The sequence below is a fragment of the Cavia porcellus genome, unplaced genomic scaffold (genome assembly GCF_034190915.1).
Source record: "Cavia porcellus strain 051 isolate PalLab524CR breed Dunkin Hartley unplaced genomic scaffold, mCavPor4.1 scaffold_6, whole genome shotgun sequence".
In the NCBI taxonomy this organism is placed as follows: Eukaryota; Metazoa; Chordata; class Mammalia; order Rodentia; family Caviidae; genus Cavia; species Cavia porcellus.
The window spans coordinates 31,032,106-31,049,403 of record NW_026947489.1 but is presented as its reverse complement, the minus strand read 5'-3'; the positions used below and the strand labels follow the sequence as shown (position 1 = coordinate 31,049,403).

Below are 17,298 nucleotides of genomic sequence, written 5' to 3'. Positions count from 1 at the left end.
AAAGCTAATGTGATTCATATATGCAGATTTCTGATTTTTCCTGAGTATCAGGGAATCGTGACCTTGAGTCATATGGAGAAGTGAATAAATAATGTATTTTTCAGACTCTTTCCAGAAAATCTCATTTGTGTTAGCCAGTCTGTAAGGAAAACAGACAAATTTGAATTCCACTCCCTCGTGAGACCCTAGGATTGGGCAGTACGTATTATCAGTCCAGCACAGAAAGTTTAGATAGGTTACCATATATAAAGTGGATCCTCTCAAAACTTATGCCCACTACCCAAGGATAGGCACAAGAATCCTCCCCACTACACAAAACTACTCTCAATTTAGGTGTTAAGTTGTATGCAAAAGATAGACTGTCATGGTACCATGAAAGTTTAGGAGATTGGCTATTTTTTCTAACTTATAATGCATTCCACCTTCACATCTAATATTAAAAGATTTGATGATGCTAAATTCATAGCTCATCACCTGTATGATCTCAGTGCTTTATCTAATTGCACTCTGTCTTTATGTCTAGCACAGCTCTGTCACATCGTAAGCATATAAGTTAACTGGCTGGTTACTGATAGTCATGACAATATGTGACATAGTTCTCCCTTTCTGGGTAACTATTGAAACCACTACAGTATAGGATAAATTATTTTTATAAATTCATGATCTAAATGCTCTTCTTTCTTCACTATTTCTTTCAAGGTGTCCATGGCCAGTTTATAGTCTTGTATGGCATATCAAAAGATGTTCACCAAAGATACTCTCTAGAATTCAGTTCAACTCATTAAACTTCGAAGTTGAACCTCCAGGATGTCACAGAAATTCAGTTCAAGTTGTTATTTCCCAGCTAAGCTAAAGTCATCTATTTTTTTTGTCTGCCAAACCATCAACATTCCCAACATGGAATAGCTATAATGCAGGAAATTCCAGTTCTAGGACTCAGACATGAATGCTCTGGCTATTATTGTTAAATTGCATGTGTTGAGAAGTTTTTTCCTGTTGGGCACAGACAGGATGACATGTACACAGTCATCCACAGAAGCAACAAAACTGTGTTTCAGATCCTGAAGGTGGTAGCAAGTCAAAAAGCAGTCAGTTTAAGGGAATTTTTATAACTTCTTATTTTGTGTGTAATTTCAAACTTTAGAAGTGATTACTGTGCTCATACTTTAGGAATAAAGAATGAAGCTTGTGGGTTACCTCTTTTGGACAACTCTCTTAAGAAGTATTCTTGTTCAATTAAATGTGATATTTGAGATACTTTTATGAAAAACAAATAAATGAGTATCATCATTTTATGTTACCTTGAAACATTCCTCAGATTTCCAGATTTTGTGTCCTTAACCACTGTTACCATAGCACCTCAGTAACTCAGTCTATGTGAAAATCTAGCTGTACTGGAAGGGCCCCATACCTTTATCAGTAGTTAGTATAACTCATCAAAGTTTGCTTCATTAAAGATAGTTACTCTGATTTATTGTTTTGTTTTGTTTTTTGTCTTTTTCATTTTTATCGGTACCAGGGATCGAACTCACGACTGCCTGCTTACAAAGCAGGCGCTCATGCCGCTGAGCTAAATCCCCAGCCCCCAGTTACTCTGATTTAAAGAGTAAATATTTGATAAGATGAAGGAATGCTAGAAGAACTCCTTTCAAAAGTGTCCTGATATTTTTTGCCCCCATAATATTGTACCATGTATGTAACGAACGTTTACATCAAACTAAAATGGATATTATTCTTTCTTCTACAAGCAAACTCTATGAGTAGGTGGGGTTTAGTCTGGTCTCTCCCTCTTTGCTTTTATGTGTCATTTAAGAGCTGCTGTACCTTCCAGTTGCCTTTTTCATTGACTTTAAAATCCACCACTAATACAAGGAAATTATTAAAGCAACTGTCATGAAATCCCCTTAAGATAAGTAAATACAGTAATTTTCTTCAGAGGTTGTCTTTTTTTTTCTTACAATAGAAATAGGTTATACTAGTTGGGTCTGAAATGGTAGAATATGTATGGCTACTTGTTTTTCATTCAAGAACACATATATTGAATGTCTACTACTGAAAGTCTTTTACTGCATAGCACAAAATAAGTAAATAAATACATAAAAAATAGGACCTCAGTGGTTCAACTTATTAGAAGACATTATTATGAGCATGCACACCTAAAGTGTATGAATCTTATTTTACTGAATAAAAGGGATATTTAAAAGTAGGTAAACTACTGGGGATTTAGCTCAGCAGCATAAACACCTGCCTGGCAAGTGGAAGGTTGCGAGTTCAATCCCCAGTACTAAAAAAAAAAAAAAAATTATTAAATTGAGTAATCAACAGTGGGACAAGTTTGGAAAAAGTAAAGTATGTGAATTAAAACTGAAAAATAATTAAGAAAGGCTCAAAATGTTGATTTTTGGAGTTGGTTCTTGAAAAATAATCTGTTTTTATTAGACTTTCAAGTGAAGAAAACTCTATGAGCAAAAGCAGAAAAGGATAACTGTTAATTGTGTTTGACTGGATTTTGTCACATAATTAGTTATGTGTGACTGGTGAAGGAGAATAAGACATTAAGAAGGCTAGAATTTCTAGATTTGGTGAATAAATGTGAAAAAAGGATTGAACTCTATTTTGCAGTGAATTTATGTCAAGTGTCCAGCGGAAATACTACGTAGGCAATTAGAAACTTGGAGAAACAAAAATAAGTAATACATGGAGATAAATATTTGGAACAAATTCAAGCATGAGATCCAGTGAGACGGTTCATGGCAAACTGTAAGATCTTATATTATTCCAACATCAAATAACACAGAGTGGAGTGTGGGAATGAGGAAAGGGAAAGATGTAGACTAAAAGACAGAAGGAAAGCCAGAGTTTACATAGAACCAAAAGAAATGAGGGTACTTGATGAGCTCATTGGGTTAACACCAAACCTTGCAGAAACTGAGTAGACAGAGATACAGAAGGTTCCATGTAGTGAACTGAACTGTGCTTTCTGAATGATGTTAACATACTTTCTAACTAGTCAGAAGGAAATAAACATAAACATGAATATTATTATTACCAGACTCAGTGATGTCTTAATGTCTTTTTTCAGGCCTAATAAATACCTCACACTGGGTTTCATTTATATCAAAGGCTTATCCTTAAGCTATGTAAATTTAGGGACTACATAAATCTTTCTTCTGTAACTATAGACTAGGACATTTTATTTAAATCTTGAACATCTTATTACTCTTTCTTCAGTGAAATGAGCTTCAAGAAGAGCAGTCTTCACAGGTAGAAGATCGAGACTTCTTCTGAGATAAGCTTTGCCTAAGTCTTCCACTCACGAACAGAGATTGGTGCACCCCATCTTCGAATGGCTTCATCATCTTTGGGTGGCACTGGCTAATAATTGTCCTTTCCTGACTACAAAAAGTTTTCATAGCTGGATCAAACATTACGTAGATGTTGAGGTTTCATCTTCTAATTGATTAAACATGAAAAAGTTGGAACGCCTGTATTAAAGTGGAATTTATATGACCAAGGGCTGTTACGGGATGAGAGGAGATGGAGGAGGGAGGAACATTTCCTAAGACAGCTTGCCATCTATCTTTCAGCGTCTTCTCTGAGTGTATTATTTATTTGCATTTTCATTTTTGTGGTCTGGAGCTTTAAAACAATTTTTAGTAGTCCTTTAAAACTAATTTAAAACATGAAAACAAAGTTATGGATAACAAATTTTTGTACAATTCTGTCAGCATCAAATGAAAATATTTTGTTTCTCTAATTTTTTTCTACCGAGGAAGTTGTCCAATAGGAGATGAAAGAAAATCTAAGACCTGGGCACATCTTTTTTCCCCCATTACACTGGTTGTATGACACTTAAATGATTATCTCTTCTGGGACTTCCCCACAATCAGGTTTTGGGTAAGATGACAAAGCTCCACTAACAATTAGAATCATTCATTCAGTGTTGATTAAGTATACTAGTGAATCAGGGTATTTCAAGATGAATCAGATAAAAATTTTGCCTACAAAGAAATGTAACTTAACAATAGTAGTGATTCATAGCTTAAAAATAACCAAAATACTTGGTAAACAATGATAACTGATTAAAACATTCAGATTTTCATTTTACAAAATACAATGAAGCAAGTTTGTACAAAAACTTACCCCAGGATAGAATATGTAAAAAAAAAATGCTGAATAAAATATTGTAAAAATTCTCACAATCATGGCTCATTGGGCAACAAAAGGAAAATATAATGCAGAATGACATGAAAGTAAGAATATAGGATAACCCAGCGCTAGACCTAATATTTTCTTGAAAAGCATGCAAAATCGAGTACTTCATTCAATAGCCGCAGGTTAAAAAAAGTAGTAGCACACTGAACGACAGACATGAGAAAAGCCCTGAAGGTAGCTGGACACAAACAGAAGGGATATAGGAAAGAAAGTTAAAGAGATACGGCAATTAGCATGCAGTCACACACACATATATAAAAGCTTCAGAAAGAAAAATGAGAAAAATGGGGCAAAGACAATGTTTAAAGACACAAAGAGACAGAGAGAGAGAAAGAGAGAGAGAAGAGAGAAAGAAAACAGGAAGAGATTAACCTCCAGGGAAGGCAACTAGACTGCTGACTTCTCCCCAACTCTTCCCCAGCCTTTGGTAGCTTCCATTCAACTCTCAACTTCTGCAAGATCAACTATTTTAGATTCCACATATGCAGGAAATTGTGCAGTCCTTGTCTTTTTGTGCTTAGTTTAATCCACTTGATGATCTCCAGTGGGATGTTTTATAAAGGACTAATCCTCACGATCTATCTACTCCCTGAAGGCCCTGTCTGTCAAGGCTGTGACAAAGGAGGTGAGGACTTCAACGTAAGAATGTGAGGGACACAAACATACACTCCTTTGCAGAGGGAGCTGGGACTGAAGAATGAGGGAAAACAGGATTGTAAGTGAACCAAGGACTCTGCGTGTCCTACTGCTGGTTCCGAGGCTTAATGGTGGATGGCTCTTGCCATAGTTTCAACACTTAAAAGAAAACAAAAAGAAATGACTTAAAATTTCTAGCACAGTGGTCAGCATAGAGCGTTGGAGTCTGGAGCATGGATACAACACACCATAGTCCCCTTCTTCATCACCTTTCACTCCTCTCCCTCCCCTTCTACCTCCCGATCACCTTTCCATTTGAGAAAGGTCTATCTCCCTACTTCCTATTATTCATCTCTTATTTTGCTCTTCACTTGAAATTCTAGTTTCTCATATAAGAGAAACCATGCAGTATTTAAATTTATGTGTCTGACTTACTTCACTTTCACAAGCACACCCATTTTCCTATAAATGATGCAGATTCATCTTTCTTTATGGTAGAGTAGTATTCCATTGTGTATAAATAATCACATTTTATTTATCCATCTGTCTTAGTTACTTTTTACTCGTTGCTGAGACCAAGTACCTGAAGCCCAAAGTTGGGAAAGGAAAGGTTTATTTCTTCGTTTTTGGAGGTTTCAGTCCATACTCAGTTGGCTCTAAGGCAGAGTGGTATGGGTGGGCCGCAGTTCATGGCGGCTGCAAACAGCAAGGAGGAAACAGGCAAAAGAGAGTGAAACACATCTTCTTCCTGCAATTACATCACATCCTGGCTCCACCCCTAGGCCAGTGCAGCACTCACATCCCCAATCCAAGTGCTAGACAATGAACCAATCACAAATACACAATGCAAATGCATGAGGCCACCGACATAAACCATGACACCATCCAACTGTTAATGCATGTACAAGCCAGGGCCAAGATTCAGCTATTCTGAACTGTGCTGCTATAAACAAGGATATGCATTGATTATCATAATCTATTATAATATGATGTCTTTAACTCTCTTGACAAGATATCGAAGAGTAGAATAGCTGAGTCAAACAGAATTCTTAGTTTTGGATTTTTGAGGAATCTTCATGCTAATTTCCATACTGGTTGTACTTGTTTATATCCCAGCAACAATGTAGGAGAATTCTTTTTTTCCCCATAGCCTCACCAGCGTGTATTACTTGATTTCTTGGTGATGGTTGTTATTTCTGGAGTAAGATGAAATTTCAGTGTTGTTTTTACTTTTCTTTATTTTAATGGCCAGGGATGTGCATTTGCTTATATACTTTTGGTCCCTTTTACTTCTTCTATGGCCACTTTAATTCTTCAGTTTACTGGCCCATTTGCTGACTGGGTCTTTGAAGGGTCTACATTTTTTAGCTCTTCACATACTCTGCATTAGTCTTCTGTCTAAGAATAGATGACAAAAATGTTTTCCCATTCTTTAGGTTGTCTTTTAATTCCATTGTTGTTTCTTTCGCTATGTGGAAGCTTTTTAATTTGAAGTGATCTCATTTTTTTAATTTTTGGTACTATTTCCTGTGCAACCAAGCAAGGTTCTATTCAGAAAGTCCTTGCCCACACTCATGACTTCAAAATTTTCCTATTTTATCTTCCACCAGGCTAACTACTGTTTTAATATTTAGTTCTTTGATTTTAGTTGAGTACATAGTAAGAGCTATGAGTCTACACTCAATCTTCTTCATGTGGATACCCAATTCTTCCAATACCATTTATTAAATAAGCTATCATTCTCCAGTGTATGTTAAAATACATTTAAGAACAAGTCCACCACTTCCAGATTTAGGGTCAATGATAATATAAACAATATCTACAAGAAGAACCTACAGACCTGCAGTCTGTGCAACAGGTGAACATAGATTTCAGAATCTCTTTACTAAATTGAAGAATTAAAAAGCGATTAACTATGGCCAGGCTCTTTGGGAAATCACCTTTGGCTCTGATTCAAGGCTTCCTCCAGATTTATTTTCTAGATAGAAAGCTCTGTTGCAGTCCCAAAAAGAACACAGAAAGAGTCTTAGAATAGGGAAGGGCTGACAGGAGGGATGTTGTTGACTGGCTTGATTATGCAGGTTTCTTTCTCATGTTCTATTCTGTATGACCCTGTAATGCCAAAACATGGCCTTAAATTTACTCTTATGAAATGCCAAAGTTTTATTACTTCCCCAATTCATCTGGGAATCTGAGGCTGCCTCTGAGTTCCTATTGTCCATCAGAACTGTTGAACTGATGAATGCTTGGCCAGCTGGATGCTCATTGTGAAGCTCCCACTCAGCAGGCCTTAGTGGGTTCCTGAAAGATGAAGGGAAAAAAGAGGAGAGTATCCTGTTGGTTTCCCTTATGTTCGTATTGAAGAGCTGACCTTGGATTTGCATTTTCATTCATGAGTCTAATGAGAACAGTTTTCTGACCCTTGAAAATACAGTTGTAACTATTTCTTGTTAAGTGCTAGTGTAGCCCAGTAAGGCTGACCAAAGAGGGCTGGCTTTACTGGACTCACTGCCACACATACTCTGAAAATCCAATCTGTTTCAGACTGCAGGTTTGCCCTATTACTCCCATGAGATAATGTTATGAGCTGGAATTTGTCCTCCAAAATTTATATTTTAAGCCTTAAACTCCATTATCTCAGAAGGTGACTGTACTTAGAGGTGGGCCCTTTAAAGAGATAATCAAGTAAAATGGGGCCCTTAAAGTGAGTCCCAAACCAGCATGACTGTTGTCTTTATAAGCAGAAGAGACTAGGATTCAACTCACATACAGACAAACAGAAGGCTGACCGTCTCTCGACGGGATGACACAGTGAGAAGGCAGTCACCTACAGCCAAGGAAGGGGCAGAAGAACCAAACATGCTTATTCCTCAACCTCGAACTGCCAACATCCAGAACTGAGAAAATGGAAGTCTACTGTTTAATTCACTCCTCTGGGTAGCCCGGCAAACTAACGTAGATAATTCTATTTTTCTCTTGTTCCTCTGAATGTCTGGGACCACTTGTTCTTTAGAAAGCATAAAACCCCTAGAAAGTCCATTCTGGCTCCAAAAAGAAAAGCAAAGGGACCAGAAAATCCTGGAAAAGTGATAATAGCTTAGTCTCTGGCTCTAATTGTTAAGAAATGAATTTTTCCTTTTGTGAGAAAAGTTTTTTACCTACCTTCATAGATATTTACTGAGCAGCTAGGACATCAAGAGAGAGTATGTTCTGCACCTCAGGGAAAATTTATCATTAGCTTCATGAACACAGAGTCCACAAGATTCTTTGTAAAATCCAAGTCCCACCGCTTCCTACTTGTGTGAACTCAGGTAAATTTCTTTACTTCTCTGAATCTCAGTTTTGTCATCTGTAAAATAGGAATAATAAATACCTTGAAAAATTTATAAAACCTAGTGATATTAACAGTAAAATTTTAACCAGTTCTTGGAGGCAAGTTGGTGTTTGATAAGTGGTAACCATATTGATAAGGACAAAATGATAAAGTTAAATGATCATCTAGCACTGGCAGTGATAACTGCTAAGGATAGGTCCAGTATATATTAATCTCTAAGCTTGCTTACATTTTCATTTGGCAATTTTATGTTGCTGCTCATAGTGAAACTGCTGTGTAGTTTTCCTTTCTTATCTGTCCTCAACTGCTTTGCCAAGTTTTAAGGCATCTCATTAGAACTGGCTGAGAACATCCCCTCTTCTTACATTATCTGAAAGTCTGGAAGCACCTATTCTTTGGAAGTGTGGCAGAGCTCTCCATTAAAACTCTTGGGACTGACGGCTTCTTTGCAGGAATACTCCAAATAAATGGTTCAACTCCTTTAATATTTGTAAGATCATTCAGCTCATCTTGAATTTTGGTATATTTTTTCTATACATTTATGTGTTTTATTTAATATTTCTAATTTGATGGCATCTAGATCAACAAAACATTATTATTTTATTATTTTACTTGTATTTTAAGTTATCTAAGAAAGAGTACCTAATGTTTAAAAAAATCACTGGAACAATGAATTGCAAACAAAATACGATTTTTAATACAGAATATGTGGTTATTATTCCTTTTCATTATATTTTATTCTTTGTCATTTTTTACCTTTTTCACATTTATTAAATGTTTGTCAGTTCCATTAAATCCTTTGAAAGGCACAATCTTTGTCTCCTCTGCCAGTAAAACACAGTTGTAAATGAATGTGTCTCCAACACCAAGAATCCTGCCTGTCATGATGTAAGGATTCAATATGTAATTATTTTAAATTTAAAAATGGAAAAACAATCAAGTTTTAATTAGTGTTTATAGCAGAAAACAATAACATACTAAATGCATGGACTTTTATTTCAAAGACAAATGATAGCTTGATTTTAAAAATGTCATGAAATTGCTTGCATTAATGTTCTACACTTGCCTAATTCTTACACCCTGAAACGAAGCTCAAATCTTGAACAATTGCAAACTCACAGTGACGTCCTTAGACATTCTAGTGATTTCAATGAAAGCAGCTTTATTTTGAACAACTTACGATAGGCCTCAGCTTTACAAACAACTGAAATCGTGAGTTTGAAAAATTTGCTAAATTTCCTTCACAACTGCAACATTAGCCAACCCGTGGCACGCAACATTGACCCATCACTGTTGTTCACTTACTAGATGAATGGTGTGGACGTGCCAGAAAGGAAAGGGTCTCGTAAAGGCAGAGATACAGAGGAAATGTTGAAAGGGCAATGGGCTTTGCTCACGTTGCTCAATGCGGTCCCCCGCATACTGGGTTGTGAAAGAGCATCTGGGGCCACTCTTTAGACGTCCAGGAAGAACTCTAGAGATCAGCAGTTCCAACCCCTTTGCATCTCTCCTCTTATCTCAAATTGAATGAAGGAAGAAATGTCAATTTCCTGCACTTGCCTCTCTGCACATTGAATCTACTCTGTTAATAGAATTTTTCTGGTTCTATCAGAGGTAACTGAGTCAAATTCAGTACCTAATCCATAAAGCTGTGGAGATTATGGATAATGTTGGCCTGATCACAGACTTCATAGATTCTAACAAAATCTTTGTGCCAGATTAAGCCCAGTGTGGTGGCCACATACCTATACTCCAAGCACTGAGTCAAACTTGGACAATTTTATGATTTTGCAATACCCTGTCTCAAATTCAGTAAGTGCTGGAGATGTAGTTCACTACAAAAGTCCTGTTTCAATCCCCAGTATTCAACAGTATCACAAAAAACAAAAGAAACTTGAATCAGATTACAAATTACAAATCTTTCCCAAAGTAAATGCTGAGTACAAACTTCAGGTAAATGACAGTCCTGCAGAGCTGATGCCAGAGCACCATAGTTGAATTAAAGGATTCCTCAAGGGCTGGGAATGTACCCCAGTGATAGAGCACTTGTCTAGCATGATCCGAGTCCTGGGTTCCACTTTCAGCACCACACATATGCACACGCGCACACACACACACACACACACACACACACACAGAAATCTATCCATAAAGACACTTCCTGGCAACCTGAAAAAGTAAAAAGTAAGTGAGACTATTGAATGTCATCACTTAAATCAAGATACAAACCAACCACTGCTAATGGTCTAAGCCTGAGAGAAGACAGGACTAAAATCCCCTGGAGGAAAGTGTTGCCCTCCTATAACTCAGTCAGATGTGTGACACAAGACTGTGCATACTAGAGAGTATGCAAAAGGAAAAAGTACAAATCCTGGAAAGATTCTTTAAATGAGGATATATTTAAATTTACTAAACTGGACAACTTTTAAAATTGTAAGTGCTATACACAAGTGCTGTGTATTTGACTTAGTAAGTATACTAACTTTTTTTCTTTCATATTTACAGGACCATTACATTCCAGTGTGTGGTACATGGTAGATGCTTAATATTTTCAGAAGGATATGTGCTGTAAAAAGCATTGGTTAGGAGACAGGAGGCCTGGATTTTATCATTAACTAGCTGGTAGCCTTGGACAAATTGAAGTTTCTTTAGATGCCCAAATTTTCTTCTATCAATAAGTGGATCAGCCGTGTGACCTCATCCTACCTTCTTAGTCCATATTTCTATTAGTGCTACAAGAACAGGTTCCTCCAGAACAGCCAAAACATTCTTCAAGGAATCACTGAGCAGAACCACGAAGACAAGAACATAAGGGGGACTTTCAGTGAATGGAAAGCAGTCCAACATGACTGGAAGACTGGATAGGGAAAGCCTGCAGAGGGAGAGTGGAGGGCCTGGACACCACCCTGATGTGCAAGGGGCCAAGAGCTGCAGGTGAAGACGCACACACTCCTGTAGAAGGTCCTGGATTTCATCCCAGTATTGCAAGACAGAAAAGAGAAACAAGGAAAGAAGGAAAGAAAGAAAGAAAGAAAGAAAGAAAGAAAGAAAGAAAGAAAGAAAGAAAGAAAGAAAAGAGAAAGAAAGATAGAAAGAAGGAAAGACAGAGAAAGAACACGAAGGAGGAAGGAAGATCACAGAAAATAAATAACAGTAGTTAGAGGCAGTGATAGCAAAATAGTACGTTTCAGTGTAATGAAAAAGCACTTAACACATTTATGGACCTATTAATCCAAGGAAACAGCAGTTGATGATCAAATATTCAAAGGATGTTGCAAACAACCCACACATGAAAGATTCGTGGCTCAGCAGCTCCGTGAGTGCTTCCACCAGAGACAAAGATCACCTGGGAATATGAGGTTGCTGACAGTCTGTGCATCACAGTCTCAGGGCTTACTGTATATGCCCATCTTCATTATCCTTATGCTAAAATTCAGTTATGCATGCCTTGAATAGGAAGGAATGAAAAAGAAAAAGGAAATTCCAACATTACCCTAAACAAGCTATAAGCTATGAGGATGTGAGGATGATTTCATTACCACAGAAGAACTTTGGGGCCCCTGGATGACATCAGACAAGAGAGTTACTACATGGTTAAAATGGAAAAGGAAACTAACAGTTATCAGATGGCTGCAGTGTGACAGGCTCAACTTGCATTCTCATAGTTAGGCCCCACGATAGTCATGAAAGAACAGCGTGGTGATTAGTTCCTTCTCAAGTGTAAGGTAAGCCAGGCTCACAAATGTGGAAGAACACACCCAAGGTGGCAAAGGTACCCAAGCATAACTGAGATATGTCTATCTGCAAAGTCTGTGGTCTTTCTACTCTTTAGAGTTTCTTATGGCCTAGCTAGCAGAAGGTAACAAAGCCTGATCCATTGCAATAAACAAGTCAGTCAGAAGACTTGCCCTGTTGAGACACCTCTGTTCTTGGAGCTGCACCTCTGTGGTGACAGTGGCAGTGTATGGGAACATGGCCATGCAGCTGCTCTTGGCACACGGGCAAGAGGACATGGCACCTGACATGTGATGCATCTTTATTCTAACACATTCCTGGCAAGGTGTGACAGTGTCAGCCCAAGCATGGGAAATCCTGTCAGTTTGTCACTCTGATATCGCATACTGGAATTTCCAACAGCAAAGCATGCTGAATGGCCAACATCAATCAGCCACAAATACAGTAGACAAGAAATCTGAAACCAGTGCTTCGTATCCAGCTTAGTTGTTGCTCTCTGCAGGCTCTCTCACCACTTTTCAGGCCACTCCACCCCAGAAGCCAAACCATCACCTTGTACCACAAATGTGATTATATCACGACCCATTCAAAACATTCCATGATCTCCCAATGTACTTAGAATAGTGAAAATTCATGGCAGTGGCAGGTGCCACCCTCCTTGGCCTCACCTCACCCCTCTCTCCTTCATGTTCACTAAGCTCTCTTTTATCCTCTGTTAGTTCTCCAAGCACACCTGCCTACTCAGGCCCTTCTCATCCATCACATCTTTGCCTGGGCTGGTCCTCTTCCCTAACTCTAGCCCGTTACCTCAACTAATTTCTTTTCACTCCTTTTATTCCTCCCTAAATGTCACCTTTTCAGACTCTCCACATTAAATGTCCCTTATATCATTCCTCACAGGACCTATTTTCCAACTTAAGACAATTGCAATCAAGATATAATAATTAAACATTTCAGTCTTTGTCAATTCTTGGTTTTCCTAGTAGAATGTGTATTCCATGCATGCAGGAGAAATGGCTAGACAATGTTGTGTTCCTAAATGGGCTGCACATTAAGTTGATCATCAAATATTTATTGAGTGAATAAATGAATGAACATGATTACCTTTTTCCTGAAAGACTTTGCTTTCTACAATTCTCAGAATCAAGGAAGAATCCAAGACAGGTCAATGGCTTGTCTTGCACAAAATGACCTATTCAGGAAATGACATATCGGCATTTAAGAGTAGAAATGTTGTTTATAAAAGCCTTTTATTTTTGTCTAAACGTTACATGTGATTTCAAATACTGAAACCTATTATTCACATAGGAGTACATATCTTATCTAAAGTGTACTTTGTTTCTTAGCAAAGAAAATATGAATCCACCTCTAACTTTGCAACCCAAAACCAGACCCAAAACAAATAGAATTCTAAGATGCTTTTCAATTTCATGATGCAAAAGTTTCTGTACCAAAAATCTGAAGAGCCAGAGAAGGACACGAGGAATGTGCAGAGTGGCCAATAGGCCTCGCCCCCACAGGGTATCCTCATGCACTGCAATTAACTGCTTCCTTCTGAGTATACTGAAGGTGCATCCCCATCCTGCACTGAGATAAGTAATATAAAATGACAGAGGAAAACGTAAATAAATGAGGCACAAGCCACATAAGAAGTAAGGCTGTAACTAAGCTGAGTGGACAAGAAATACTGATACCTGTATCTTTACTGTGCCCAAATACTGATTTGAAGAGGAGGTAGGGTTAAAAAAAATAAGCTTATCTGTTGTCATAGTTCCAGAGACAAAATCCATGTGGGAGATCTGTTAAAATATTAAAGGGGAGAAAGATGGGGCTGGGGATTTAGCTCAGCGGCATAAGCACCTGCCTTGCAAGCAGGCAGTCGTGAGTTCGATCCCCAGTACCAATAAAAAGGAAAAAGACAAAAAAAAAAAAAAAAAAAAAAAAAAAAAAAAAAAAAAAAACAATATTAAAGGGAAGAAAGACAAAACTCACATGTGTCCATGTTCTCCTGCCCACCGCATACGAACAATAAACAGCAAGTGAGAGATGCCCAGCACCTGCAAGCTAAAGTTTCCCTCCTCTAAACCCTCACCATCATGGAACTCAAACTCCTGTCTCTCCCCAACACAACAGTCATTCCAAGTGTTGAGAACTCCAAGAGCAGGGCTAGGAACTCCCATCTCAGTTCCCACATGTCAGCTTCGTGCAGCACTGTCAAACTGGAATCTGGAGTCAGCTACCAGACCTACCAAAGTGACAGAACAGTACACAGTACCTCAGTGACAGAACCAGAAGGGTGCAGACTAACACATTCCTCTCTGTCTCTCTCTCTGACTCTCTGTCTCTCTGTCTCTCTGTCTCTCTCTCTGTCTCTCTGTCTCTCTGTCTCTCTCTCTCTCTCTCTCTCTCTCTCCTCCTTCTCCTCCTTTTCTCTTCTCTCTTCTTCTCTCCTCTCTCTCCTCTTCTCTCTCTTCTCTCCTCTCCTCTCCTCTGCTCTCCTCTCCCTCCCCCTTCCCTTCCCTTCCCCTCTCTTTTCTTCTCTTCTCTTCTCTCTCTCACATCCACACATCCGAAGACTTGAAAAGTTCCTTTTCTTTCCCTGGAAGTATTCAACCAGCTACAGTTTTGGAGTATGCTAAACCGAGTTCCAATCAAATACTCTGTCTCTAGGGTTGTCTTCCATATAAAGTGTGAGTCATGCTCAGAGTCAAATAATTTAAATTACTCTTTGTATACACTACAGTTTCCTCCTAGAAGACCATGCTTTATATCTCCTCCAGGTTTGAGCCATCCTAGGTCTCTTTTCCAGGTCTTGGACAGTCTAGGCTTCACTTTAGAGATCACTCAATAGTACTTGAATGCATAATTAAAGAGGGGGATGGAATCAGGTTTGGAAGCTGCAATCCGCATCCCTTTGGATATTACCCTCAAATCAGATAATAGGCAAGATTTAGTTTCTGTTCCCAGGTGAAGCTCTGTTATCTCTGCAATATATAAGCAGTTGTTTGCTGCCCAAATGTTGATGGGGCTATTTGTCATCTATTGTCATCATTGAGGTTTAATACTTCTGAGTTCTTGATATTTTTTTTTCTTTCTTTCTTTTTTTTTTTTTTTTTGTGGTACCAGGGATGGAACTCATGACCTTGCATTTGCCAGGTAGGCACTTACACCACTGAACTAAATCTCCAGTCCTAATCTTTTAATATTAGAGATGCCCATAAAAATGTGCATGTTTTTAATCTTCAAGTTTGTCACAAAGATACCACGACTTACAGGTTCATTAAATTAATTAAGGTTTCATTGAGACCCAAAAGCGTTGAACACAAGATAAGGAAGATAAGAAACAAGTTGTGCTTCTCATTTTTTCCAAGTTGTGGTAAAAATTGTGACACAGTCCTTTGTGAGACCTTAGAGGGATTGCTTAATTGTCCCAAGCTCAACCTCACTGTCTTTCAAAAGCAGAGATTCCAATTTTTTCCAGTAACACACATTCATAAAATCTGACTTCTGTAGCATATACAGGATGTAATTTTAAAAATTATAAGACCTGATATTTAATTTAACCTGTGAAAGTCATAACTGAAGGAACTCAATGACCATTTAGGAGCCGTAAAAACATAACAAAAAGCAGCTGATTATATTTACAACAGAAGATGTGAATATAAGTTAAGGAATAAACTATGCTTCACATAGCATTTTAATTCAATAGTTCAACTTTGCAAGTAATAAATGAATATATGTTTATAAGACATCTGAGAAGTGCAGCGTGGTAAACACACATGGAATCAGGCAGTTTAGGGACCAAGTTTCAGCATAAATCACTGGTTGTGGGATCTTGAGCAGTTTACTCTGAGCTCAGTTTCTTCTGTCACATAAGGAATAAATCAGCTTTGGGTACACCAGCAGGCTCCATGAGCAGTGGGAACACCCATCAGAATGGAATGCATTGATCCCTGAGAAAGTGTAGGGTGTAAGCACAGTAGGAGACTAAGGCCTCAAAAGCAGCTCCGCTATGGAACCAGTCTTTCCTCCTCCAATTCAGCCATTTCAGTCACTCACCAATAATTTAAGGCTGCTTGATAGTAAGAACCACGCTAGAGCCTGAGTGTTGATGACTAAGAAAGGGAGACAGATAAGCACGCAGATCATGACAGTGCAGTGATACCAATGCTGAGAAAGAGAATCAGAGCCACTTCTCAAAAGAGGGGCCCAAAAGCTGAGCTTTGGCGTGGTAGACAGGAGATGGCCAAAGGTTCACAGAGATAAGACACATTCCAGTCATAGGGAATGGCCAGCACAAAGAATGTGGGGAAAGTGTTAAAAGTGGCAGGGTCTTGTGCAAGTTTAGACTGAGTTTATCACCTGGTATGTGACAGAAGCTCAGCACTGTGTATGCTGGAGGAGAGAGAGGAAAGAGAGATAACCCAAGTCTTAAGGTCTCACAATGGACAGATTAGAAAATTAATAACCATGAGATGAATATGATGAGGTTCAGAAGCATTACATGGGCGGAACTAAAGAGATGCCAGCACTCACTGGTGGGTGGCAGGTGATATGAATGAAGCCCTGGACATGGAACCCAGCAACTCTTGCAAGCCCTATAGCCCGTAGCTGCTGGCACAGCCACAGTAATGTCCCTTGATACCTCTCAATTCCAGCTTCCTCAGCTCTGAAACCTGGCAATTATATCTGTTAATCTCTGAGACTACTTCCAGTCTTGTTCAATTTTAAAAAACAAATATGAGTTTCCCACTCAGTGCTGGTACAATGTTTAGCTACTCAGGACCTGGAGATGAATGAGAGACGCTGGTTATGCTCTGTTTGCTGCTCCCACGTGGTCAGGTCCACTTTGACCCCTGTTCTGCTCTCCTCTGTGGGCACATGTCCCTACTGCATCCTATCCTTTCCTTGCCTTACAGTGATCTGTGCTACTTCCATACAGTGGGAGAAATCTGGAGGAGCTGGGAAGGGTGGAGAGAGAGGTTGAGGGGTCTCCTCCCATCTCCTCCTTGCCTCTTCTCTGAAGGCAGGGAGCTTCTCTCCATGGAGACACCCCTTGCCTAGCAGCCCATCGTTCATGACTCTGGCCTGCTATCGGGTTCCGCACAACTATTCCCACCCTTACCCCTCCAGGTCCAGATATGTTAGTGCCTTCTCACTTTTGCTAGTGTCATGGTATTTCAACTTCCTCTAAACCTTCCCTCAATCACTGTCCATAATCTCTTTATTAAAATGTCCTCAGATAAACCATGTGAGTGGAATTCTATTGTGTCAGGCTCCTAATTCTTACAAAGAATAGAGAGCGACTAGGGAGAGAGAATTATCAGTGGTCATGCATCGCAATATAAAATACCACAGAGGGAAAAGCAATTAGGAAG

At 38.8% G+C, this 17,298-nt stretch overlaps 1 long non-coding RNA gene across 1 annotated transcript in view; it reads right to left on the bottom strand.

The window, feature by feature from the left end:
• The window catches only part of LOC106028832 (uncharacterized), a 164,451-nt gene that overhangs the window by 60,053 nt on the left and 87,100 nt on the right, over positions 1 to 17,298 (bottom strand). Inside the window, exons 5-6 of the long non-coding RNA XR_010048017.1 lie at positions 13,025 to 13,112; positions 8,014 to 8,200 (exon numbers count right to left, since the gene is read on the bottom strand). This is a non-coding gene — a long non-coding RNA (uncharacterized LOC106028832). The remainder of the gene's footprint in view (positions 1 to 8,013; positions 8,201 to 13,024; positions 13,113 to 17,298) is intronic.